The sequence below is a fragment of the Corvus moneduloides genome, chromosome 1 (genome assembly GCF_009650955.1).
Source record: "Corvus moneduloides isolate bCorMon1 chromosome 1, bCorMon1.pri, whole genome shotgun sequence".
Classification (NCBI taxonomy): Eukaryota; Metazoa; Chordata; class Aves; order Passeriformes; family Corvidae; genus Corvus; species Corvus moneduloides.
This window is the reverse complement of record NC_045476.1, coordinates 148,779,872-148,807,489: the sequence shown is the minus strand read 5'-3', so window position 1 is coordinate 148,807,489 and position 27,618 is coordinate 148,779,872. Positions and strand designations below refer to the sequence as shown.

Sequence of the window (27,618 nt, the reverse complement as noted above, 5' to 3'; positions counted from 1 at the left end):
TCCCAGGAGAAATGTCAGTAACACTTTATTTTCTCTTTCTGTCTTAATTGGTTAAATTATATTCTGACTTCTAATTATTTACTGTTCAAGAATTAAAAGCTTCTTTGACACTAATTTTATAGTGAAATCTTTACACAGTAAAATTCTTTGCAGAGTAAATAAAATTTCAGTTCCTCTCCATGTACTTACTCTTTTCATAAACAGGAGAAAAGAAAACCACATTAAATTCCTTTTTCATGATGCTCAAAAGCAGATACTGATCTTAACCAACAAATGCCCCATTTCAAACATAAGCAATCATCAAGGAAAAAAAAAAATATATAGCTCTTTTCCAGAAATGTATACAGTATTTATCCTTACCAATCCTTAGTAATTTAATATTTTTATTTTCACTGAGAAAATATTCTTGATTTCCATTACTTGTGGATATCCTAGCTCGTGATGTCCCCAGACATGGGTACTGTATTTTACTTTCTTCCTGTGGTTCTTTAAGAACATTTACTTCATCACCCTTTGCCTGTTGCAGCTCCTGACTGCATCCTGTTCTTTTCCATCCTGTTTCCTCACAGATGTTTTCTTAATATCTCAATTTTTTTAAGGCTTCTCATGTTCTCAACTGTCCTCTGTCTTTGTCTTCTATACTCTTACTTGGCTTCCTTTTCTGCATTCCGTAACTCTAAAAAAGTTGCAGGTATCTTCAATTTATCATGGTCTTCCAAATTTCTTTTGCTGTGCATATTTATTTAATATTATTTTCTCTTTTCACAGGACCACTGCTACAACTTCTGCTGTTATAAATGTCTGTTAGGAGTATGCCAAAAGGAAAAGAATTTGGACAACATAAATAACCAAGTAGATGCATTTCATGTTGTCGTGGGAAGTTCTCTGTCAGTTAGTTTATGTTTGTTTTTTTTTTTTTCCCATGGCAAACTATGTGTCATAGTTGCACATATTGGTATATTTCTAATATAACAAAATTCATATGCGTAATTACCTGATTATAGAGCAGCCAACTAGGGCTCAGCTTCCATCTAAACATATAGTGAAAAAAGTAAATATTTTTTCTAGAAAAGTTCAGTTTCTTTTACTTCAACTGTAAGTTTAGGTGTGGAATTTGCTATTTAAATAAGCAAAAGTTGCAAAAAAAAAGTGTCATATCAACTGAAACATAAACCAACACAAACAACACATGTATATTATTCATCATAAAGTTACTTGTGTGAAAAATTTACCAATGTTACCATTCGGAAATCAAACCAAACTGATGTATAAACAATAACGTCTTTGAACTATGTGTGCTGAGAATACATCTGAGGATACACAGTAACCTGAACAACTCAAGCATGCTAAAATCGTACTTGTTCTGCTGATCTAGAATTAGGGAGTATCAGTAACTATATAGACCCATGTGAAAATTTTGGGAAAATAAAAAATAAGTACTATTTCATAGTCCAATTAATAAAATATTGGATTTTAATCCTGCAGATTAGTCAAAAAGAACCAGATAGAAATTGAAACAGCAATTGAACAAAAATGACATATGAATAACAATTCTAAAAAATTAAGAAGTGCTTGAATATATCACTGAAGACTAAGAAAAAGTTACTCATATAATATTTTATGTACTACTATAGTACAGTAACATTATTAGGTACCCAATCCTCTGTGTTTCAAATGTGGAAAAAAATTCCAAGTTATATAAGAAATCACATATACTGTAGGTTTTCAGCAGAGGGAAGAATGAATATATTCAAAATATGAATACACTTTGAAGCATCATGACAGTGAAACAGAAATGCATCTATTGAGATTAAAACTTCAATTCTTTTGATGAACTACCCTTGCATTTAGTTTAACGGGGAATAAGAAATGATGAAAAAGAGAGCTAGAACTTCTATGTAATCACAGTTCTTTGTGGTAAAAATGGAGTATGACGTTGCTGATCAAAGGGTGGAAAGAAACAAGCCCAAAAGGCTACTGCTTCCCAAGAAAATGCACTGATGCTTGAGGATTATAAAGCTGCCCAGCTCCCAAAGACAGGCAATTGGGGAAGACAATAGCAGAAATGTGATCTGGCAGCATATTTCAGACTGAAAAGGCCACATGTAAGCTGATGAATATCCCATTGTGGCATCTCTAAGATGAAGATTATCATATGACTAAATAACTGATCACTTGTTCACATTCTCTTTATAGTGAAAGAATCCATATGAAGTGACAGAATTCCATCACAAGAGACTAGGAGAAACCCATCAAAGACCTATCATAGTGGTGGTTAGACCATTTATGTATGAGCTGTAATGTCTAATAAGTATATTACATCTAAAATTTTCAGAGTGGGTACTTCTTTAATGCATGTTAAGTGTCTGATTAATAGGTTCTTATGTGAAGATAATGCCTGGATCCGTAGAATGATCAGCAAAGAGAAGGAGACAAACCAAAGTGGAATGAATCAGTATTGGAAGAAGGATAACACTGCTTTCAGGAAAACCTTAGACAACTAAAATCTAGTAGAACTGACACAGAAGATATGACTGAGGCTTCCTTTGAGAGTTTTTATTACCACTTCTATGTTTGTCTCAGTCTTCCTAAATAATAACTAGATGGATATGCTCCATAGTGATTTTAGCCTTATGGCTTTAATTAATACACAGATCCTTCACAAAAACGATACACAGAAATATTCTAGGAGGTGTTCCTTCAGCACCTCTACCTTTAGCAGACTGTGCCCTTACTCACTAAACCTCCAAGAGTTCTTCAGGTGTATGATCCCAAGCACCTGTGTAGTAAATTGTGTTCAAAAATTATTTCTGTAATGTCATAGAACAATTTTGATGCTGTCCTTTACCCACCTTACACATATACTTCCAATATTTCTCAAGGCATTATGGCTATAAAGTGTGTACTTCAGACTGGCTAGTCTAGACAAGGAGACACCTGAGCACTCAGGCATGATAATGCCCATTTAGTGTATCTTGTTCTCTTCATCCTTGGTTTGGAGATGCCAGAAGGGGTAAGTTGAGTTGAGCACCATGTATTTTTATAGAAACATTATACAAGGCTTAAAATTCTGCTTGTCAGTTAGTTAGAAATCTACATGTGAACCAACATGCAAAAGTATGAAAGTTAATGGAACAGAAAATGGAGCTGCATGACATTAATGCAGAAAATGTCTATATTTAACATTCTGTTCTCATCCACTTCAGTACCACAGGATTTTACCTCTAACTTTGAATTACAAATCTCAAATGTAAAATTGCACAATATCAATTGAACTACAAAGGAATAACCCTTTAAAAGCCATTATATTTGCATTTCTAGTAATTTTTCAGGACAGATTCAGTCAATTGCTTTGTTTACATTTTTCATACTGTGGTTAGAGGCACAGACACAAAACAAATATATTAAATTTTACTTTGTTATACCTCTTTTCAAAATGGCAACATTATAGCATATAGGCTAAGGTGAATGTGTGCTGGAAAGCGTAAAGGATCTATTTTCCTTAACATTGCATGAGGACTTAACGAGGCAATATTGACCACCTCAACTGTCTAAATCAATGCTGACTGATTAAAAATCTGCTTAGAACTACCACCAATAAGTCCAGATACCATCCAAAATTTTTTTAAATTCAAAAGTTTTTAAAGGAGGGAGCTATTCTTTCCTCTCTTTGGCTGTTCTTTTTAAATTGATTAGTCTTCAGGGCAGATGTAGGTACAGAAATTTAAGGAGCTACCACAAGATAAAATAAGTGGAAAACTGCCAAGGAAAAAGCTCAAAGAGAAAATGACAAAATAAAATGTGAAGATGAACCTCTTAGTGAGAGACACAGGAAAGTGCATGCTGAACTGATAAGAGAAACTTTGTATTGTGTGATCAACTCCCAGTTATAAAACTTGGGGGTTTTTAATGGGCTTTTCACTTTTCCAAAAGTCTTTACTGCATTCTTTTTCTGAATGGTTCTCTAAACTGCAATGATAAAATTATATGTTTTTGAGGACCATACTGAGAAGGTATGATCATTGCTCATTTTAAAAGGTAACTACAGGAGTGTTTCTAGTGCCTAAGAGACTACAGAACAAAACAAAAAAAATATATTGCAAAGAGAATATTAAATATTGCACTTCTTAGTTTTGTATCCTTTTTTTTGCTTGCAGTGTAAATGATAGCAGTCATATTCTGAGATAAATGAAATATTATCTTAAGAAAATAAAGACTTTTAGGCTACCAACTAATGAGCTTTTTTATACCACAGCAAGAGGGAAATGAGAGAAAATGATAGTTCTATCCTATGGAGGTAGTCCCTGGTGCAGACAGAAAATGAGATAAAATCAGTCATCACTACAGCAATTGTCTCATTTGAAAAGGATCGGTCAAAAAGCAGCAGGCTGTCATTCGGGCAAGATCTTTGTCATTATAACTTGCATTTCTATATATTTACATTGCAGTTGTTTGAATTTAAGCCTGTTTCATTAGAGACTTCTTACATATGCCAGCTCTAATGAGAAGCTTCAGTGGGTAATTACTTAATTTCTGTAGTGAGAAACAACATAAATGGTTGAAAACTGGCCAAAGGGGCATTCCGTGATGGTCAGAGAGGGTATCTTCAGCTCCTAGACAGCATACTGTGTTTCATCAAAAAGAATGTGACCAGAAAATCAATGAGGGTGATTTCTTACATTTACGCAGCACTTGCAAATCTCTATCTGAAGAATCAGACACCATTCGGGGCCACCTTGTACAAGGCAAGCTCTGACAATCTGAAGAAAGTCTGATGAAGAGCTTAGGTGGTAAGGGGGTCTGGAGTATGTGCCATGAAGGAACTGATTCAACCTTGAAATTAAACATGCCTTAAGCAAGAGGTCAGACCAGATGAGTTTTGGAGGTCTCTTTCTGGAGCAATTTTATTGTGATCCTATGATTTGCAGAATGAAAATCAAATTTCAGATCTTCGTAGGCCCTGCAGAGAAAAAAAAAAAGTACCTTGAAGGGAGTACATGCAGGCAAACCCATTCAATAACCTGTCTATAGGGTGATCCTCCTTTATTATAGGCAGGCATTACCAGTTTAGGAAGACTGCAAGTACAGCATTTTGTGTAGTTCATGCGTATGAAATACTTGTACAAATCACTTAGAGATACCGAGGCAGACTCAGTTCTCCTATGCTCCCAGCATTGAAAAGTGCTCACGTATTTCTCATCTGACTTTCATTGTGGCTCTTATTTCCTTTTTTTCACTCTTTTTCTTATCCAGCTTAGCCATGCTGGCAACTTTGACAGTCTGAGTGCTCCCAGTCCAAAGCTAACAAGTGGAGCTTATCAGAAGTTACCCTTTTTTTTGTGCCTCTGATCACAGAACCTGAACTTTGGTCCCTTTATCTTTTATCAAAACAAACTTTCAAATCCTTTGAAGTACAGCAGCCTCAAGAGTGCTGGTATCAGCCTTTCCCAATCACACATGGCTACAACCATTTTCTCACTGCTCCTTTGTGCATGGTGTGGGAAAGCACTGCTTGAATGAGACAAATAGAAAAATGTTACAATACCCCTTTAGAGCAAAACCATAAAAAAGGAATAGTCTTCTAAGACTCATGCACTTGAAAGGATGTCCTTGAATGATTTAAGAATGGTCTGACATTATGGATACAGCACAATTCAAAGATGAATTGAAGTTAGGTATTTAATGCAAGCTGTATCAGAACTGTGAATAGACTTTTTGGCTGAAATCTTGTCTCATTTGGAGTGTTCTTGCTGTTTAAAATTGCATATAAGGCATAACATTTTCTTCTATTTAGTATTTCATCTTTCAGAATGTGTTTTCAGGCAGTATCTGTACTTCCAAGGTGAGGGTGAACTGCTGAGGACTGCTGACTATTTTCACAGTGTCCAGCATCTTAGAGAATTGGCCAGTGCACTCCTGGAAATGTTCTTTATTTTGATGAAGGGAAAAATTATAATCATGCATGCAGAAGATGAAGTTGAACCAATCATGTCTGTTAATATGTAGTGCACAAAAAAATCAAAGCAGAAGCATATTATGGGCATCTAAAATAGCAAATATCACTCAAGAAGCCATAGATAACACAGACTGATAAAGGTACTGAGGGAAAAAATAAAAAGAATAACACTGATTGGCAATCTGTGACATGCCAAGTGAACAACAGGAGTGTGGGAAACAGTGCATGCCTTTTAGAGAAAATTTACTATGCAGAGGTAGACCTTCCAGCTGAGCAGGAATGGAAGCATGAATGTGAGAGATTGATGCAGAGAGCATTACTGACGATTGCTATCAAGTCTGAAAAATAATGGTGAAAAGAAAGTAAGGAAAAGAACATTTATACACAATCTCAGAGGCCTTAGGACAATAAAATCATTGTTTAAACTATATTACCAGATATTTTCCTAGTTTGGCACCGTATTTATCTGTTAAATCAGTATTTTTGTGGACTAAATAGCATTTTAGTGGAAATAATACTAACAGACATGAAGGTAAATTGTAAATTGTTTTGTGGAGGAAGTCTGTAAATACTGTTCGTAATGCATGACTCATAACAGGGTGAAATGTAATGAATTATTTTGTGCAATCATTTAAGAGATATGAATGAGTTTTAATCAAGATTAAAACATATTCTCTTACTCCTGGTCTTAAGAAAATACCTTAGCTTTTCATTTATTGCTCATTTTTAGAATTCTTACTTTGTTACTTGATATGCAGCTTTTCATGGACACTAAATTAAAGTCACAAATATTTATAGTCTTTATCTGATCACACACTTGGGATTAAATTTAATGAGTCAACATGCATAAACCACAAACACATGTATCTACACAGATAAATTAAAGAAAAATTTCACTATAGATATATAAGAGTATGCTGAAGATTTTCAGAACACATTATAGAATGAAAAGAAAAATGGAACTTTTGCTTCTGCTTTGTGCTATACTGAGATAATCATGCCTCTGTTTAACTTTATTAAACACTTATTAATCCAATTTCACCAGGGTGTCATGAAGACCTTTCAATACAAGGGACTATGTCAATCCAATTTTGTTATTACAAAAATTCAAAGCACATCCTAGAAGGATGGATGAAGTACTTTTTCTCTGTTCCAATAGTAGAACTACAAGCACTGCAACTAGAAGGATGACTATAGAATATTTCACTAGTGAGAAGCGTGCACAGGTTTTTCAGGCTTAACAAATATGTTCACTACAAAGTATTGTCCCTTGATTCCTGTCACAGAATGCCATGAATCCAAGTCTTGTCTGACTTTAAGAGACATCACGGAATGATTTGGTGTCTCCCCTCTTCTCAGGAAAAATTTCTTTCCTAGGTACTCTTAGACCCAATAGTAGTAGAATTTAACTTTTTGGTTACACTAAAAGAAATTTGAATGCCTCCAGTAAAATCTTGAAAACCTATCTTAACAGTTACAGCTATTTAGGGTTATCTGGTTTTGTTTGGTTGTTTTTTTGTTTCCTGACAAAATATTGATAGCTTCTGTTTTAGTGAGAGCTATGTATAAATTATAGGTAAAGCATTTTGAAAGCCTACTATTAAATTCTTATTTTAACAAAATATGAATGTGAAACATCTGTGAGTTTATATCCTGAAATGAATAGCTATTCAACCATAGACAGTAACATTTGGTGATCTACCTAACTAGCTACGGAGTCAAACAATTCATATAGCAAAGTAATGAGACAACAGCAGCAATCACACTTTTTGCATTTGGGAGACAAACACATGTCCATTTACTGTCAATACTTCAAACCTGGAAAAAGCTGAGACATGACATTTCTTATAAGAGATTTCTAGTCTAAACTTTAATACAGTCAAATTCATCCTATGGAATATATAAGGGAAAATCCTACAACAAAGATAATTCCATGTTCCCTATAACCTTATTCATTGAAGGCATTGATGTAGTAATTTCTGCAATGAATTTGACCATTCCCACAATAAATTTAACCACTGCTCAGTGACCAGATGGAGATCAATGATGAGTTGTGTCCCTCAGGGGTCCATATTAGGACCAGTACTGTTTAATGTCTTCATCAATGATGTAGACAGTGGGACTGAGTGCACCCTCAACAAGCTTGCAGATGACATCATGCTTAGAAGAGCTCTTGACATGCTGGAGGGACAGGATGTCATCTAGAGGGACTTGGACAAGCTGTAGAAGTGGGCCCACATAAAACTCATGAGTTTCAACAAGGCCAAGTTCAAGGTGCTGCACCTGGATCAGGGCAATCCCTGGTATCAATCCAGGCTGGGGGATGAACAGATGGAGAGCATCCCCGCCGAGAAGGACTTGGGGTGCTGGTGGATGAAAAGCTGGACATGACCCAGCAATGGGCACTTGTAGGCAAAAGGCCAACTGTTTCCTAGGCTGCATCCAAAGCAGAGGGGCCAGCAGGTTGAGAGAAGTAATTCTACCCCTCAATATCACCTGGAATACTGAGACCCCACTTGGAATACTGCATCTAGCTCTGGAGTCACCAGTACAGGAAAGACATGGACCTTTTGAGGTAGGTCCAGAGGAGAGCCAAAAAAATGATCATAGGGCTGGAACACCTCTTCAGTGTGAAAAGGCTGAAAGATCTGGGGTTGTTCAGCCTGGAGAAGAAAAGGTTCCAGGAAGACCTCATTGAAGTTTTTCAGTACTTAAAGGGGACTTATAAACAAGGTGGAGGCAGACCTTTTAATAGGTCTTGTAGTGATGTGACAGTAGGTAACAGTTTTAAAATAAAAAAGGCTAGACTTAGACTCCATATTTTTTATGAAGAGAGTGGTAAAACACTGGAACAGGTTTCCCAAGGAGGTCCCACCCCTGCAAACATTCAAGGTCAGCATGGACAGGTCCCTGAGCAACTGGATCTAGATTATGCTGTCCCTGATCATGGCAGGGGGATTGGAAGAGATGACCTTTAAAGATCCCTTTCAACCTGAATCATTCTATAGTTCTATTATTCAGTTTCGAAAGGACTAGGCTGCTATAACTAGTTCTAACGCAAACAGCACCTGGGGACAACCAATAATTCCAGAAGAATATAAATCTCCAGGTATGAAATCAATTCAAGAGAAACAATAAACTCTGCTTGCCCAGTCTAGGACAATAAAGTCATGGTAACACTGTAACTTCTGCAGTATTCAAGGAGTGATGTTAATTAGACTCAAGAAAGGAATCTATGATTTCCTCACTGAGCACAGTACTTCCTGTACATTTTCAGGGTAATTTTCCCTGTGGCATTCTTCACAACTCCTTCTATTCTAGTTCTTGCCTTTATTCTCTTTGTCCTCATCTGTAAGGTCACTGAAGTACCAGAGTATTTTGTACATGTCCAGCTCTATTCAATAAATAATAGAAGTCAGAAAATGGACTTTCTTTTATATCCATTTGCTGAAGTCCATAAATATTAAGCTTTATCACAGGAAGTTGTAGACATTTTTAAGGTTAGAGAGAGAGAAAAAAAAAAGGGTATCTGCAGCATGTCACAGAAACTCACATGTAATCAGAACTGAATACTGAATGAAATGAGTGAAATCTGTACACTGCCTATTGTCATTGCCTATAATAGAATATAATATACTCTTCAATTGTCTTATTGTTTTCAGAAATGAGGAGGAATGGCTTTAATATTTGATAATGTAATGCAGAAATTTGTAATGCTAGATGACTAGTTTGGACATCACAAAATGGCATATCAGACCACCACAGTTGCCTTGAGATATCATACAAAGACAGTAGTGGGGTTTTTCTTTTCCCATATATTCATTGTTTTTAGTGTAACGACAGTCTAAAAAATCTGAAAAAAAATCAGTGTTATCTTTCAGCAAGTGCTGCCATTTACTAAAAAGAAATTCATGTGGACTGTATTCAGTAGCCTACCCCCAGATGCTTATATCCCAGAAAACTCCCAGCCAGAACTGCTTTGTATGTCTGCTGGCTTTGTGACCAGAGGTCAAGTCTGAAAGCTGAACCTGAAGGATTTCAAAGAAATCTGCTCCAGGGAACTTAAGACCTTAATATTTTGGTCTCATTCACAAATTGGCATTTAAATGTGGGTCAATAGTTCATGTCTGAGTCAAGCATGTGCACCATGGAGAACAGGTTCACTGCCACCAGTCATGCTGTTTTGCTTGCATCCTTCGTTGTCCATTTTAAGTAGAAATGAATACTACAAATCTTATTGCTGCCTTGAGTATCAAAAATTCTAATAAAAAATAGTGTTAGAATGTTTATCTCTGTTAACAGTTTAAGTACATGATTACCTAATCTCTGAGAGACTTCTGAATAGATTCATCCAGCACAAGTTTAAGTGGTATATCTGTTCTAAAAGAATAGTAACCTTTCATGACCAGTGATTACTGGTCATTATAGGGACATCATAGGGATACCACCTGGAGTCCTGGGTAAAATCAGATAAAGGATGGCAATGAAAACAGAGAACAGGCATTAAATGCATGTTGAACATACTTATGTAGCTATTTTCAAATGCAATGTAGATTTGAAGACATAGCAAGGTGCAGAGTATGTCGGTCAAAGCATGAGTCTGCATTTTGCCAAAAGAAGTCCCCACTTTGTACGTGTCTTGGCAAAGTGAAGTGCAGATTTTAAGGAACACTTAAAACTTATCTTAGAATAAAGTGTGTAAAAATTAATTTTTAATTCTGTGCCTATCTGTAAATAATGTTGTTTCAATACTTATACATGTATTCCACAGTCTATTTTCCCAACATGCACCATGAACACTTTGTAAATGTAAATTAATAACTTGTCATCTTCCAGTATGACCAGTTTGGAATTTCCTACTAGGACCAAGTAGAAACCCCACAGCAAAGTTTAGCAAAGTTCACTGCAGCAAAGGGAGGGTTTAAGATTTATACTGACACTTTAAGGACATTAAAAGGAAGAGGAGATACACTAATGAAGATGCTTAAGGCAATAGAGAAGAGTACTGCAAAGCCAAGAATCAGGTTGATATATCCTGCACCTAAACAATTATTTCATCCACTGTTTCACCCAAAGAATACGGTTTAAAAATCCTCAGAATTTTAGACTTAACTTCTATTATTTCTAAAATTATCAGGAAAAAGATTTAGTGAGAAATATTCAATTGAAGATGACGATAAGCAGTAACGATTTCTGGTATTTAACAGAGTTTTAAATACCTTTTGTTCTAATAAATTTGTTCAAAACAAACAGAAGACAGAAGCCATTTAGAGAAGTTCTCTTCTTACAGAATCACCATGCCTGCAAATTTATTTTATACTTAATTAAATGATTGCACATTACAGCTAAAATGAAAAGTAATTGCCAGTTGATTAATACTAAATAAATGGCCTGAGGGAATTCACCTTTTTTTAGACTATGGTATTATTAAAAGAAAAATATTTTTCAAGAAATGCTTGATTTACTGGGCATAGAAAACATGAAAATATCTCATGTAATTAGATGATCAAAGACAAAGCAAGTCAAGTGGGATATGCAGTGATATCAGTCCAGTGACATAAACTCCTGTTGCTAGGAGCTTTGATATCAGTCAGAAATACACTGAGAAAATTAATTAGAGAAAAATCATTACTGAAGACATAATGTCACTGATCTTCATTACCCATCATCTAAAAAAGGGCTCATATAATTTGATAAATTTTATTATTATTGTGGAAACATAGATTAATGTTTGCGTAATAATGGTATATTTCACCAGTTGCTGTCAGCATACTTAAAAAAAATTAGTTACAACCTGGAAATATAGTAAATTATGGAAATCTCTATCTAAATTAATTTGTACAGACAAAGTATTCAGGTTTTCCACCCTAGTTTGTTTCTTTTCAATGTGAATGCTGCATAAATATTTATCTCATTTGGGTGTGCTTCTTGTTAGTTTAATTTGCCTATGTTGACACACTTACAGTTACTTTATAATAATTCCATCTCTGTTATCTCTTTTGCTGTCTTGCAGCAAGATTTTTTAACTGTTCAAAGTAACAAAGAGAATAAAATTTACTTCCTGTTTCTTCAGAAAATTTGACCCCTATTGACAGAGGAGAGAGTGTACTCTAACTCAGAAAGTTACTGCTAAGAGTTAAAGGGTTTGCAACACACTCAACCTGCTTTAGTATAATAAGCTAAATTGTGAGTGATAATTGTGCACCCACGCAATCTGTATGAAAGCTCGTCACAGCAATGCTTTCTGTACTGGAACAAAAACAAAGGCACTAAAAGTACAATTCCCAGAAGGGACCAGGAATAATGAGATCACAAGTGCCACCACAATTTTTCCAAAGCATGCAGCAAGACATAGTAAGAACAGTATACAGATTTTATTGGAGATTTTTTTTTCCATGTATATACCGCATTCTCCTTTTTGAACAAAAGAGCCATTATTATCTCTCAAAAACTATATTCAGGGCTATTATTGAAAACATTGTCAGTACATATCCAAGCTATTCTGCACTGTCTCCAAGAAATACTATATTATACTATATAATCCTAGAAAAGGAAATTATAAGTCCTCTAGTTAATTCCCTGGAAGTCCTGTAATCCAAACTCCTAGTCAAAACAGGGCTAACTGGAAAATTAGAGTAGATTGTTAAAGATCTTTTTCAGATGAATTTTGAAAACCCCCAAGGATGGAAAGTCTGAAAATGCTTTGAGCAAGCTTTTCCATGGTTTAATAACTCTGATCATTAAATTTTCCTTACATTCAGTAGGAATTTCCAACAGCTTGTGTTTATTGCCTCTGGTAATTTTCCTGGTGACCCCCTAAGATGAACCAGGCACCATCTTCTCCAAGCATCCTCCTCCTTAAGTCATGGAAGTCTGCAATTAGATCTATCAACAAGTAGCAAGTGGAAGCAGGATGCAAGGACAATGCAAGGGGAGGCACAGACAGCTGTGTCACAGGCAGTGCCCAGTCTCACAGGACCCCAGAAAGGCAAGCAGAGCAGATCTGGTGATGGTAACCAGGTTCAAAAAAGAATAGAGGTAGCCAAACAAGTCCATCTTGAAAAAGCAGTCCTGAAGTCAACCCAGGAAGTTAAGTTTGCAAGTCAAGGTCAGGATAGATCTAGAAATAATTAGCCAGGATTAGAAACCATACAGAAATTGCCAGACAAGTCCATTGTGATGAAACAAGTCTGAGGTCAAACCTGGAAGGCCAATATGTGGCTTACTGTTAGTGACTGAATGAAGGATCTGTAAGGCTGATGCATATAGCTTGGGCCAGAACCATACACAAAACCTCAGGTTAAAAACAACTTTCACATGAAAAGAGGGAGAAGCCTCTGATGAGGCTTCTTAGAGGTATTTGAGGCTTAGAAATATTTGAGGCAGCTAGTTCTCTGATGCTTCTTCCAGACTTTCCTTGAGCTTCAGGGCATCTGAAGCTTCTCAAATAGCCCTGAGTATCAGGGAGATGGCTTTTGAGTTTAGGCAGCCAAATGCTGACCTTCACAACTGTCAGTGAAAACTGATTTCCTGGGCTTTCTACTGATAAGGGCTATACAGCATTTCACAACACTACATGAATTTACCAGCTCGGAATTCCATTCTCTAGTGCATTTCTAAACTTTTTGTTCATTACACAATGAAATCATATTGAGAGAATGTTTTTGGAGTTTTTTCCCCATGAGGATGTGATGTAAACACCATTTAAAAAGGGGCTGATCTTACCCAAAACATAGATAACTTTGAGTTATTCTTCTGGTTGTATGTACAAATATATCTATTGCCTCCAAGTGCACTCATGAGTTGGTGATTTCATGTGTATTTACTTCTTTCTTCCTAGGAGACCAGTATTGAGTGTGAGGCATGAGCCTACCTGTTCTTATCCTGGGGTAACTATTGAATTTAGTACTATATTTGATAAAGAAATATTTATGAGAACACATTGAAGTATACACACTCCCCACAAGGTGAAACTTAACATCATTAAGAAAGCAGATGCTGAATATCTGAATGTAAATTCTGGTTTTCATGCTTTACCTCTCCCCACATAGCTGAAGGTTCCTGTGTAACATCTGCCCATCTAGTACAACTCATGAGCTTATTTTGCTTCACAGGATTAGTAAGATTTTATGTGGCTAAGCTAAATGTTAGACCAGTAGGAATGTTTATCCTATTAGTCAGAACTGGCATCTCCCAGAGATTTAGATGTTTCATGTGAGCTAGATGTATTGCAAAACATTCTGAAGAGGAGAAGAGTGGTATCCAACTTACATACAATTTTGCCCTTGCAAAAGAGGGCCAAAATCTAAATGTCACTGTTTCCTCAAAAAGGTAAGCATACTCTTCCCAGTTAAAGAACTTCAGGCAGGGAGTACACCTGAATGCTTTGACTTGGTCATGTTGGTTGTTTAAAACAACAACAACAACAAAAAACAAACAGCATCCAATTGTAAGAACTTCTATTTTTAAGAGTTTTTCTTTAATAATAGAAAAGCTGTCCATTAACGCTTCCCTACAATAAACAAGTTCTGGAGAAAACTCTTATCTGGCCTTTTCAAAGCTGCTGAAATATTGGAAATCATGGTAAGAGCAATGTAATATAATGCTATTAAAAAAAATAATTCTTCTGTTTTGAGGGATTTTGTTGCCTATTACAGTATTCTCCAATCTTAATCTAGAAGAAAATGTTGTTTAAGTAAAAAGGAAGATCTCTGTAACATGGGACTGGTAATGAAATATGCCAGGTGCTTTCCTTTTTCCTACTCTTAGATATCTTCTCAGTGGCCCTTGGCTGTTATTTTAAATATATACTTACACAAACAGATGAGCAATCTGTGTTAAGATAAGTATTAAGAAATAGCATTAATTGTTTTTTGGTCTATTTTATAAATGTATATATAGTCATTGAAATGGACTAAACCATCACAACCTAAATTAGATATCAGGATGTATTAGTAGAATTTTCTGTGTATGGAAAATAAGACAGAAGTTTTGCATCATCTACTTTTCTCTGCTAGTAGCATGTTTGATGATGACCACAAGAGTGACCAGATGTCTCAATGCTAAATGGAACACATACACATATATATGTTACTAAACTTACATAACAGGAAAAAGGAAGAGATCCATGCTTAAAAGCACCAGGCAAATAAATTTTTAAGACACTTTCTTACAAGTATTAGATAAGTACAGTGCAGATTACAAAATTATATACCTGTGCGTGCACTTTTCATAAACATGTGTTTCTACATCTCCTTATAGATATATGCATTTTTGAAGATTTGTGTACGTGCAATAAATTTCTTAGTTAATGAGCAGCAAGCACTAATATTGACTCTTTTTTTCCCAAGGAAGTATTGTTTAACATTTTAATATTACATCCAAAAAACAAGCTTATAGCTGGGATACAGTGGTATTTCCATCATTATAACAGAACTTTCTTATGATGTGAATCACCAGTTTATGAGAAATTAATTTTAAACTAATCATCCGCTCTACAGTCTTCCTCTATGCATTAAAAATAATTTTTGCCACTACTGGATTAGTGTTACTTTCTATATTATTTCTGTAATACCCACAGGCTATCAGAATTACAGTGACTCAGCTGACAGAAGTTGAAGTTTCTCCCCAGTAGCTTTTACTATATATATCTGATCACGTTACAATACATTTAATCTCAAACCTTTTCTCTGAGATTTATAAGGGCCAGTATGCTGAATCTACAGGAGGCTTTTAAGGCACACCCATATGCAATTATATGGTCCATGTGTAATTAAGTGTATCTAACAAATTGATTAAAATTTAATCAAACTTTAGGATTCTAAGTAAACACTGACTTAAAAAAGGATTTCTACAATATTCTATTTACTGTATTGTCTGGGAACATGGGAAGTTCTCATTCTTATCACAGCTAAAAGGAGTGTTTGCATAGATATATAGTGGCTGATTGAGTAAGCAAAACATAAATTTATCCTGGATACTATTTCTACCTCTTTCTCTCAATTCTTTACATGACGAGGTTTCTTAAGACAGGCTTCTGAGGTCCATTGATGGAGCCTTAAAATAGGAGTCTCTTCACAGTTCGTTTCTGAGCTATGTATGTTGCATTGAGGGGAGATATTCTTATGTCCAGACTGACATGGACATCTTTACTTATGAAAGCAGATGCTTACACACATGCACAAGCACACAAATCAATATAGAAACTTTAGTCATTCAGGAATAAACTTGATATTTTACATTTAAGCAACATGACCAGGGTCTTCTGAAGAAACTAAAAAGGAAGTGGAATGAAAACATATATATAATGTCTCCTTCTTTCATATTATAAAAAAATAAACTGCTGAGTAAATACATTAATGGAACAGGTAAGATTCCCTTTCCCCTAATGTCTCAAAAAGTAGTCAGTAATAAATTACATGTTTAAAATATGCACGCATGAGAGAAGAGAATATTATTTCTATTTTGTTTTTAGATTTCAGTGAGTTCTCAATCAGAGATTCTTTTCAGCCATACTAATAGCCTCTGCACTACATTTTACAGTAAATTTCTTCAATTAGTCTTTAATTAATTAGAAAACATACATTAGGGTTGACAAGCAGGAATAAGTTCTGTGAAAAACACTCCTTAATGAAACCATGTCCTTATAATAAGCAATGGTCAGTTTTTCACTTTTCTAGGCCCTGTTATAAAAAGTCAAATATATGAAAAAATGGTTGATGTTCTTAATTTTTATACTTAAATATTTACTCAGATACTTTAAGACACATTCAGCCTCATAGTAAGTATAATGCTCAGATAATAACTAAAGGTTAAATTCTAATTCTCTAAGATTTCTACTCTATTGGAAATGCTCACATAAGCAAAACAAATGTTGATTCCTTCATTCAAAACTCATCTTTCTTCTCTTACCTATTGCGTGGGAAATAAAAGATAGTCTTGATATTCTATTTTAATGTATAATTTTACATCCTCATAAAGGTTGCAAAAAGAATGCAAAAAGAAAGGTCAGTATTTTAGATGAGGTTTTTCAGTCTAATATTTTCAGACATATTCTGGTAAGAAGACTAAACAGTAGGAAGCAGCAATACAATTGCCACAGAAACATTAGAGATATTGTTTTCCAAATCCATTTGCAAATGAAAGGTTTTTTTTCCTCAAACAACAATGCACAAAATATGTATTATTGATTTGACTGATTAATATTTTAAAACACTGTGGAAGTTTTTCTGAAAATGGAGGTAAGGAAATTTTTAGCTTAAAAGGCATTTGTTGTGCTAGAGAGAGCTAAGAGGACAAAAGACCCCCCCATATATCTAGTAGGGAGAATGAGGAACAAACTGCATTACAAAGGTGACATAATAAGCTTTATGAGAGAGAGGGTTGGAGAGATAATCAGACAAGACGGAGGTTAAGATGAGGACAGAAACACTAAATGCAAAGAAAATCATCAGAGGGAATAAAAAAGTGATTTCACATCAGAACAAAAGTACTGAAGACTGCAAATTTGTTCCCATTTCTTTGTCAGTTTAATTCTTTGCAAATCTTTTTCTCTTAAGTTTGAAAATACTGCTGTCAGATCAGTGAAGCCTTTTACAGATAGCCAAGCATGATTTTTCTTCCTTGTAAATTTACAGACAGCTTTATGCTTATTGATTATGATGCCACAAGGTGAATATAATTAATAACTCAATGCAGAGATTGGTTTCAGGTTTGAATGGCTTCTTTCTTCTCTCTGGGTTGAATCCCTGCTGATAGTTCAAAACAACTGTTCACATGACAAAAATTTCTTTTTTTTTTTTCCTGTGAAATAAGCTAAGGTAGTTCAATGTGCAGTGACATTCCTATATCATCTCCTCAGAGGTCATGAACTCCTTCTTCTCCCAAACCCACCTGTTATAATGCGTAATAGGCTGGTGAAATGAGAATATTTTGCCTGTTAGGTTTGTTACAGAATCCATTAACTTCATCTCATACACTTCCAGCTTAAATAGATATAATGTAGGATGGCATGTCAGTACAGTCTAACTTCTTTCTGCAGTCAGAGATACTCAAAGTCACCACACTGACTTCTGGTTTAATCCTTCAAGAAAAAAAAAAAAATAGGCAGAAAGTAAGGAAGGCATGAAAGGAATTTACCAACCACCTAGATGAGTGCAAGAGGTAATTTCATGCTGCATATTCTTTTTTTCTCAGTGTGAGGATGAAAATGAATTACAATATCAGAATGTGGGCTTGGGGAATTTTAGTGATAAAAATACTCTACAGCCTGTCTTGTGTTAAATGTCTATGGTTAATTGACTGTTTATTTCTACAAGTGACAAAGGAAAAATATTTAGTGTCAAAGGAAAGATACAGATTTCTTGAAGAATAATAGAAGTAGTGTCTTTGTACATGTTTTTGAAGAAAGAATCATATCTGGAAGCTTCAGTAAAAAGAAGAGGTACAACAAATATAAACCATCTGATATAAACCATATGAAATATTTGCAGAAAGCAACCTGCTTATGAAAGCCACTTAAACAAGAAATCAAAAAGCCTGTATTTTTTTAAGCTTACTATTTTTAGGAAAACAAATGAACAAACCGAACCAAAACAAAAAAACAACCAAAAAAGTCCTCTCTGTCATTTATGATGAATAGGTATCTAAGAACCAAATGACAATCTAATATCATGTTTTATAGATGGGAATAAGGGTACTGAATTAAAATAAACCACATCATAGCAAGATGGATAGAAGAAAAATAACTAAAGGTATTAAACTGTTACAACTTTATAAAAGAAACTGTGTGTGGCAGGGCATATCACCCCTCTCCCCACAACGGGTGGCCGGTGCAGATAGGAGAGATAACCCAGGCGGACAAGACCCAGCAGGTATCATCTCCTGGCACCAAAAGATGTGCCAGCTTAACAGATGTGGGAAGAGATAAAAAAACATAGGAGACCAAAACGCTTGTTTTACACTATGAAAGTACTACAGTTTAACACAGAGGCAGAATCTCTTACACACTCCTTGGGAATGTGCTAGACGATTTCTTCCCAAAGCTTGGACCCAACTTCATGATTACTTTCCTGGAAATTGAGGGAAAAGATTTCAATGTGTGCACCTTCAGCAATTTGGTGGTAAGAAACATTGGATCCTAAGTTATAGTATTTCTTAGCTAGCTGTAAATTAATGGTACCTTTAACCCTGTGTGTATAATAATAGTATTCCCTTTTGTCTTATTCCTGTGTAGTAATAGGTCTGTTTTAAGTCTTATATATGTTAGTTTCGTGTCTATTAAATAAATAATTCATTCTATAATAGACTGAATCAGCCATTGTTAGAGAACTTACGAATGAGAGTGGGTCTTGGGGTGCTGGCCACCTCAATAAAGCTACTGCCTGCTGCCAGAGGCCTGGGAAAAAGGCAGGGACTTATTTAAACCCACATCATCCATTCATAACTCTGTGTTTAACAGTACAACCAACCAAATGATCCATGGTGTGCTAGCATGAAAGCAAATTCAGAAGATCAGTTCTGTATGTAAGTAATACAGATCAGTGGTTGACATGATATTGAGGGTACCTTCTGTAAGTGTAACTGTATTCACTGACAAAAGTATGATTTGGTCTGTTCAGGTATGAAATGAAAAGAATGTCTGTACTCTTCCCTAGTTTTTAGAAAAAGCCTGAAGAACCAAAACAAGCACAAGATGACCTTGATGCAATGCTTATACTCTTAAATTCAATAGAGGATCAGATTTAAATCCGTAGAGTGAAGGGCTTATGTTCCATTACTATCATAATCAAGAACACAGTAATGCAAATTCTAAATGCTTTTATTAACACGGAGCTTATTTTGCTCATGTGCTGCTTCTGTCAACTGCTTTTTCTCAATCTGCATAGCTGAAGTCCTGAGAGCACAAAGCACTCTAAAAAATTCTTCTTAGTAAAAAAGCCTGTTTAATATAATTTCTTTTCTGTAAACTCTGAAATATTGTAAGAGCCCTAAAAATGTCTTATTTTGAAAAATATTTGAAGTAATCAGGGAAAAAAAAAATCACAAATACATTATTCTTTGAGAGGTGTAACGTGGTTTCTTCCCCTTGTTGAATCCAAAATTTTTCTACATTTCACTGTCTGTCTTTGTGAGTCATTGTGTTTTGGTGAATAAATCATCCCCTGACACTTTTTGTGGTATGCTTGCCCAGTAAGATTTTGTTCAGGTCCATTCATGCAGAGAAATCTATTTCCCTCTGAAGATGAGATGCTGGCTAAAAGTCATCAAACATGAAAGCCTCAGACTGCATCTGCATGGTTACTTTGGTGATTCTTTGAAGAGTTACTTATGCCTTTGTTGGGTGAGAATGTTTGAGCCATGTCAGTGCCCTCAGACATGCTGACCTAGCTACTTTACTACTGCTGTGCTGCTATCACAAGTGAATTGAGAGTCACAGAGTAAAGACAGCCAGGGAAATGCTTTGGATGTTGAAATGAAAACAAATCTTAATTTTGAAGCTCAAATATACCTGGCTTCTACTCAAAATTCTTTCCTTTGAGAAAGTTCCAAGTCATGGAAAGAAGGGTAAAGCCTTAAGTTACCACAGATGGGCTGTGCAATGCAGTGGTTGTGCTTGCTTAGACAAGTTCTCCCTGTATTGTCTTGGAGCAACATTACATGGTTGGGATTAGATTAAAAACTTGTTGCCAGTCAGCTAGGACCTACAGGTAGCTGAGCAAGATATGTCCATCACTGTAATGTGGATGCGAGATACAGTAATCAATGAGATATAGTAAAATAGTCTGCACTACTAAACCCAAATATTTGTCATCAGCTAGGAAGACTCTGCCTGTACATAGCCGAAAGGCTTCACAGACTGGGGAAGAAATATCTTCTTCCTTCAATCCTCAGTAGTTCTTAAACATTCCTAAGGGTCCTCAGTCTTTGGCTACTCCTTGGAAACCAGGGGATGATAAAAACCCAAGAGCATTTGTTTAATATTTCCTCTGAAAGGTTTTTTCTTTTATTTAGATTGTGACCTTGCTGTACTTATCAATGGCTTTGTCACATACTTGGTTGCTTTGGCAATTGATGGGAACAGAAAAACATTTCTTTTGTGCTTGGTTTGGGTTTGACTTTTTTTTTAGCTTAGTGTCTTGAAGGGTCTAGCTGTACTAAAATAAATGTTTACAAATTACTTTCTATTTCATATCAGTCCGAACTTCAACACTGTCGATGACAGCCTATCTCCTACGCAAACATCCTTGTTGTGAACTGAAGTGTCTAATGGAGCCCTGGTGCATTTTAGTTTTAAATATGGTGAAATTTGATACACATTTGTTCTGTGTACATAAGTATTCAGCAGTTAAGAGGTCGAGGTAGGTGGCATTGGTCAGTCTTCCCTTGTTTACCAGTGCCATCACTCCATCATAGAGGGCTATTGGACTGGTCACGTACAATTTGCCATTTGTGAAGCTGTGCTGGATGTTTCAGTTCACCTCCTTGTCTTGTATGTACCTTAGCATTGCCAGGATTTGTTTCAATGAGCAGCTTCAATCATGAAACAAGTCATTAAGCAGTTGTCTGCTGGGCAGGTGGCACAGAACAAGGAAAAAAGATGCACACATTTTTACATTCTCTGTGATTTAGCCAACTTTGATTTATTAGGGATTATATTTGATTTATTGGGGATTATTAACCAGGGAAGTCCACAATATTAGTTAAAAATGGTCAGAGGTAAAGTAGCCATTCTCGAAACAAGTGTACCATGGTTATAATAATGTTGGCCGGCTTAAATTTAAAACAGAGAAATAGTGAAACTATTTGGCAGTTGTCTAAAAAGAAAAGTCACTAAATTGTTTTCTAAAGAAAATGGTAGATTTTAGAATCATCAAGTAGAGATGTGTAGTATAAAGTGGTCTTTTTTAACTGCAACCTAAGCATGGTAGCTCACAAGGATAGCACTACTTCGTGCAAATGTAGATTAAATCTAGACAGTTCTATTTCCCTAAAGTCTTAATTAATAATGTTGAATATTTTCATAAGAAAAAAGGAAAAGTTCAAAAGTGGTGTCTGAAGCAGAATTTTTGTGATGGTCCTGAAGTGGTGAAGGCTCAGCTAAGAAACATCACAGTACCCCTTACTAAAGAAAGTGACAAGCAGATAAGATAATTAGCACCTACAGTAATATTGCAACACTTTTTATTATCCTAAAGAACATTATGACTGCTGTTCTTGACTTTGGCAACTCTTTTGTTGGTGGAGTTTATCAGCAATTGAAACCCATTCTATTCTCCCTGTGTACATTCCTCCAGTTTAGAGGTAGAAGAAAATTGCAGTATCGAAATGTAGGTAAGTAGAAAGGAATTAAACCACTAGAACTGTCAACCTAGCACTTCTCACAGATAATACTCATGAAAAAAATAAAATTTCAGGAAAGGTACACTTTGTTTATATTTTCAAAATCATTTACATCTTAAGTCTCCATTAATTATTGTGCTTGATATTGGAAGGTTGATTAAATTGCTGTTTGAAGCCTGTATAGAGTTAATGCTAATGTATTTTATGTAATCCATAATTTTAAAATCTGGTAAGTAATTCTTATCACAGAAACAGATTGTTAGAATCATAAATCTTCAAATACAGTAAAAGAAAATACAGTTCTTTATATGACTGAAGAATAAGACCGTTTGTTGCAAGGACACTAAAAAATAGTTTTTTCTATTTTGAACACAATTAAACATCAGATCCATCAAGTGATCACTTTTTTTTCCAATCTGTATTTTGCACCACATGTCAGACTAGCTTGGTAAACTGCAGGGTAATAGCCTCTTCAGTATTGTTCCTGCTGTCAGATTGAGTGACTTGGCTGGAGGGTTGATGCTTTTAGCTTATGTAGTTGATGAGAACGCAAAAGTATTAGTATTGACTTTCCTCCAGAAGCAATCAAAATTGTCTACATTTACCTTCCAAATTCAAAGCTGTCTTCTCTAGACTGATATAAATTGATCAGTGTATATCAGTATGTAGCAACTGTTAACAAAACATCCATTTTAAAGACTGTGTTTTAAAATATCAAAATCTATGAGAATTATTTACTTGGCACAACACTTCACTCCTGAAGTAGACCTTGAACAGAGTTTTCAACACTGTTGAAAATTCAAGTCAGTTGCAAGATCCTGGCTTAGGAATTTCCATTTTTAAATGTAGTTTATGTCATCAGCTGGATGTTAGCATCCTTCAGCTGAGACTCTACAAACAAGTGTTAATCACATGTTTGACAAAGTTTCTGGGAATTGCAGTGCAACTTCTAGAACCTGGATTTAGGCCCATTTTTACAAGCCATGGCCATTATATTTCCCCCTTTTCTTTAAAGAGTTTTGATGAACACTCACTTCTGTGAAAACACCTCCAAATTTTTTATAGTGAAAAGGCACCTAGTACTTGTCAGAAGAATTATCCTAATTCAAAACACAAGAGCTCATTGGACTGAAAGTGAATAAACAAAGGGAAAAAGAACCTTCAAAACTACCTTACTGAAAGTCAGTTGAATTGCTCAGTTAATATTTTTGTATCGTAAATGGGAATAAAGGAGACATGACAAGGTAAAACTGTTCAACTGGAGTAAAGAAAAAGTTGATATGACCTTGACTCATTTTTCAGAAAGTCAAATTTTAAGAAAAGTTGAATATTGATTTAAAGATTTTGTGGAGTTATTTTAACAGGTCTGTATTCCTTTAAGTCATGTTACCTGCAGGATGTTTTTTTGTGTTTTTTACTGAAACAATCACAATAAAATTAATTCAATTATGAAATTATGGAACAAGCATCCTGAAACTTTTTTATATCAATCATTAGAATAACCACAGTTTGTTGAGACATTGTAAAATTTATTACTGTGTTTTGTACTTTTTCTTAAATGTTCCTTTTCATAAATTTGATTGTACTTTAATTCAAAATCTTTAAACATGCTAGTAGAGAAATTTCTTAGAAAAAGTAACAGAGAAGTCACCTTAAATGTATAGTTAGTCACACTTGTTTTCTGGTGATGAAGTTGCTCAACATTTTATTGAAAGAAATGCAGACGAAATATAAAATTATTTTTCTTCCGCACTGCAACACATTAATGGTTAAGCTTTAAGGTCTGAAACATCAGGAAAGACAGGTCCAACTTGTTCACAAGTTCTTGTCTATAAAAAAGCTGACTACAGTAAAGCCTACACACAGAGCTATATTGTACTCCATGACTCCAAGAAAAAAAAAAAGTAAATGTTTTGCAGCTGTCTTTGCAGCTGATTTTTCACTGGCTTGATGTTGACACTAGTAGGGATGTGATAATTTTTGTTTTTATTTTTAAATACATAGCTGAAAAAGAAAAAAAAGCAAATATTCATATTGTTTGAACAGTACCTCTCATGGTCTTGGTTCTTCTCTTCCAGTTCTTTCACACTGAACTTGGACACAGGCAGAAGTTAGCAGAGGCTGGAGACCATTCTGCTCAGTGAATTTAGATGTGGCCGTGATCTTTCAGAATGTTTGAGAATCTGAAAAAATGGATGTGAACTACATTATGCAAGCTGGTCATCAGACATTCGGTGAACATCTATTTTACAGATTTACAGATGCAAATTCTAGTTCTTTGTATTTCAAGAATGGTAGCTCTTAATCATCCTCTATTTGTCAACTTCTGTCAAGAGGAATCAATACTAGCTGTTCTGAGCCAGAGGTAAAACCACCCCTGCCTGCCGCTCCTGCCATCACTGATGTGGTTTGATTCTGGGGTGGAATCAGCTTGGTATTTCTACTGCTAATCTGTCAGGGCCTACCTGCCAGGTCTGCACACTACAATGAAACTACACAATGTTAAATTTAAAATTTTTGCAAATGGTTGTAAAGGAATTTGTTATATCCTCTGGTTTTGTCCTTTTTTCAGCCTACATTAAGGAAGATGAGTTTTATTCATCTAACTGTGCCAGCACTGCATTTGGCATTTTGATTTTTCACAGTTGCTTAATCCCTCTTTAGGCAGCAAAATCTTCTGATCCTTCCTTTCTGTTGAGAGCCTGCCCATTGTCTACTCCCACTGCAAACAACTGGAGCTTTTCCATTAACTAAAACCATAGTTGTTTTGTGCCCAAAAATAGACTAATTCTTGCAGAAGATTTTTTAGCAGCTTAGTTCATCAGAATCTGTTAGCCAACTTTATGTTTTTGCATTAAGTACAAATTAACTTTTAAGTAATAATAAATGTATGATTTTTATCTGCTTAATTTTATTTCAAGTTATAACACTTTAAAAAAAATTATATATAAAACATTTCTCAAAAAATGCAAACTGTTCTGGTGAGGTAAACTCTTCAGTCAGACGAATTTCATCTTTTTTATTTTTTTCCACTAATGGAAATGGTTCATCCTAGAGGATGATGATATCTCAGCACATATATAAACCCCATGGTACCTTGACCTATTTGCAAAATTGAAAAGTCTGGAAAAAGTTTGACTAAACATTTGTGGGAACTGACCTTCTCAGGTGCTGCATGTTTATTTTTATGATGGCAGGTGTAATTATTCCTGAGATACAGCCACCAGAAAATTACCATTTTGCTCTGTGTTCGAGAATAAGCCTTTCTGCATTGCAGCTCCTATCATAGTGTGCTAAGCATAATGCCAAAGTTTTACCTGAACCTGTATTTGCTTTCAGCTAGGGTTAAGAATACCCATTAACTCTGTCCTCATAAATGGTTCCTACTTATTATTTCCAAAATATAGTGTGGCACAGTAAAAGGAAAAGTCATAGAGCATGAATATACAGATGGAGTAGATAAAATGGAGACAGAATTTGTTCAGTATTCTAAATACATATTTAGAATAAATTCTTCACTGACTTGCTCTGATTTCAGCATGACTGCTCTGAATATAAGCCAAAGCAGAATTTAGCTATTGAGTTTAGTCATTAGTCACTTGATAACAGTAGTCAAAAGGCCTAATTAGAGTTTCACAGAGAAGGTGATGGGGGTGTAAAATGGTGAAAGAGCAGCACTCTTTGAATTTCACATTAAAGCTTGTTTTTTACATTCCCTGATTGTAATACACTAGCTTGAAGCATAGTTGTGAAATATTCTTCATAAACTATATTTCAATTTCCTGTAGTCTTTTACTGTAGGTCTCAACCAGAGATCATTATTTTAAGCATTTTTAAGGTTTACGCTTGCAGTTTTGATTTTCTTTGCTGGTTTGAATATGTTGCAGTACAGAAGATTATGAAACCAATGTATGGATAATGTACATACACACACATAGTTCTTGCATAACACTGATAACATTTGTTAAAGAAACAACAGTAAAAGCCAATCTATTTCTCAATCCTAAAGAAAAAAACAGACAAGTAAATTCTTCATTAACAAAACTGATATTAAAGTTCTATGTCTATTTTCTTTTATCTAGTACACGACACATTCCCTCCATCCCCTTTCTTACCTCTCCCTGTTTACATTTTCTAGAAAATTCTAGTCCTTTTCAGAAATTTCCCATCCAACTATTATATTTACTAAGCTAATTAAATACAAGAAGAATGTCACTGGGTGGCAATACAACACTTTTGCGAACTTTCTAGGAAAGGATGCATGCAGTAACAATCAAATTGTCAGCACTCAATGATGCATTGGAAGTGTCCAAGAAGAACCTGCACAGCTATAACATAGCTTATAAAGCTTTACCCACTAGCTGCTCAGACTGTTACCTTTGTAAAGCAGATGACCAGCTCTGGGTGGATTTTTTCTTCAAGTCTTCAATGGATCTCATAGCAGTCAACCATGTTAGAGCTTAGATGATGCTGACCAAGCACAGAGAGCCTCGTGCATCAGCATGAGATTTATATATACATAGCAGTTATTTGAAATTTGGACAAAGCTTATCCTTAAAATATTTGCTACTTGCTTTGTTTCTCAAAAACTTTAAAATTCTACATTAAAATATTTGCATTACTCTTCTGTATTTGTTGCAAGAGGAAGAAAATCTGAAAGCACTGCTCAAAGAGGACCTGGACTACATATGTTCAGTATTTATATATAGATAAACCCTAATTGATTAGATTACTACTGTAATTAGATTACTACACAGAGAAGCATGGACGGGTTTTGCTGTGCAACTGTTGCCAGATTTACATTCTTCTCAATCAATTGGGACAGAAACTAAAGGAAAATAGTCACAAAGGTAACAATAACAATTTGGCATTATATAATGGGAAAGTAAGAGAGACCAGCTTGAAGATACCTAACTTATAAGTAAACTGGCAGTTTATGCTCACAATCTAATTTAAAGCAAAACAAAACAAAAGGAAAACAAAACAAAAAGAGAAGAACCAAACTAAAAAACCAACCCTGAAACTTAGACTGTAGCCCTGTGTGGAGAAACACATTCATCTGATATGTGACATCTTACTGAAGTCTAAACCCAAGATGAAACCACTACATGTAAAAGCCAGACCCCAGACCATCCAGGAAGGGGACACAGCAAGTAATTGAAGTAATTACTCTGCTTCGTCCATGGGACTTGTCACAAATGAACAGGAGAGGCTTGGCACTTGACTTTAATGAATGTGAAATGTGTGAGTAAAATATCATGATGAGACTCACAAAGATTAACAGAGACAAGCATGAAGTTCTGAACCTACAGAGGAATAGC

General features: G+C 35.2%; 1 long non-coding RNA gene across 1 annotated transcript; it reads right to left on the bottom strand.

Moving 5' to 3' along the window:
• LOC116454762 lies at positions 1–26,920 on the bottom strand. The gene is made up of 4 exons (XR_004244193.1): positions 26,675–26,920; positions 24,347–24,480; positions 17,849–18,038; positions 1–4,960 (listed from the first exon to the last, which is right to left on the bottom strand). It is a non-coding gene; the product is annotated as an uncharacterized LOC116454762 (long non-coding RNA).
• Positions 26,921–27,618: the final 698 nt, after the last annotated feature.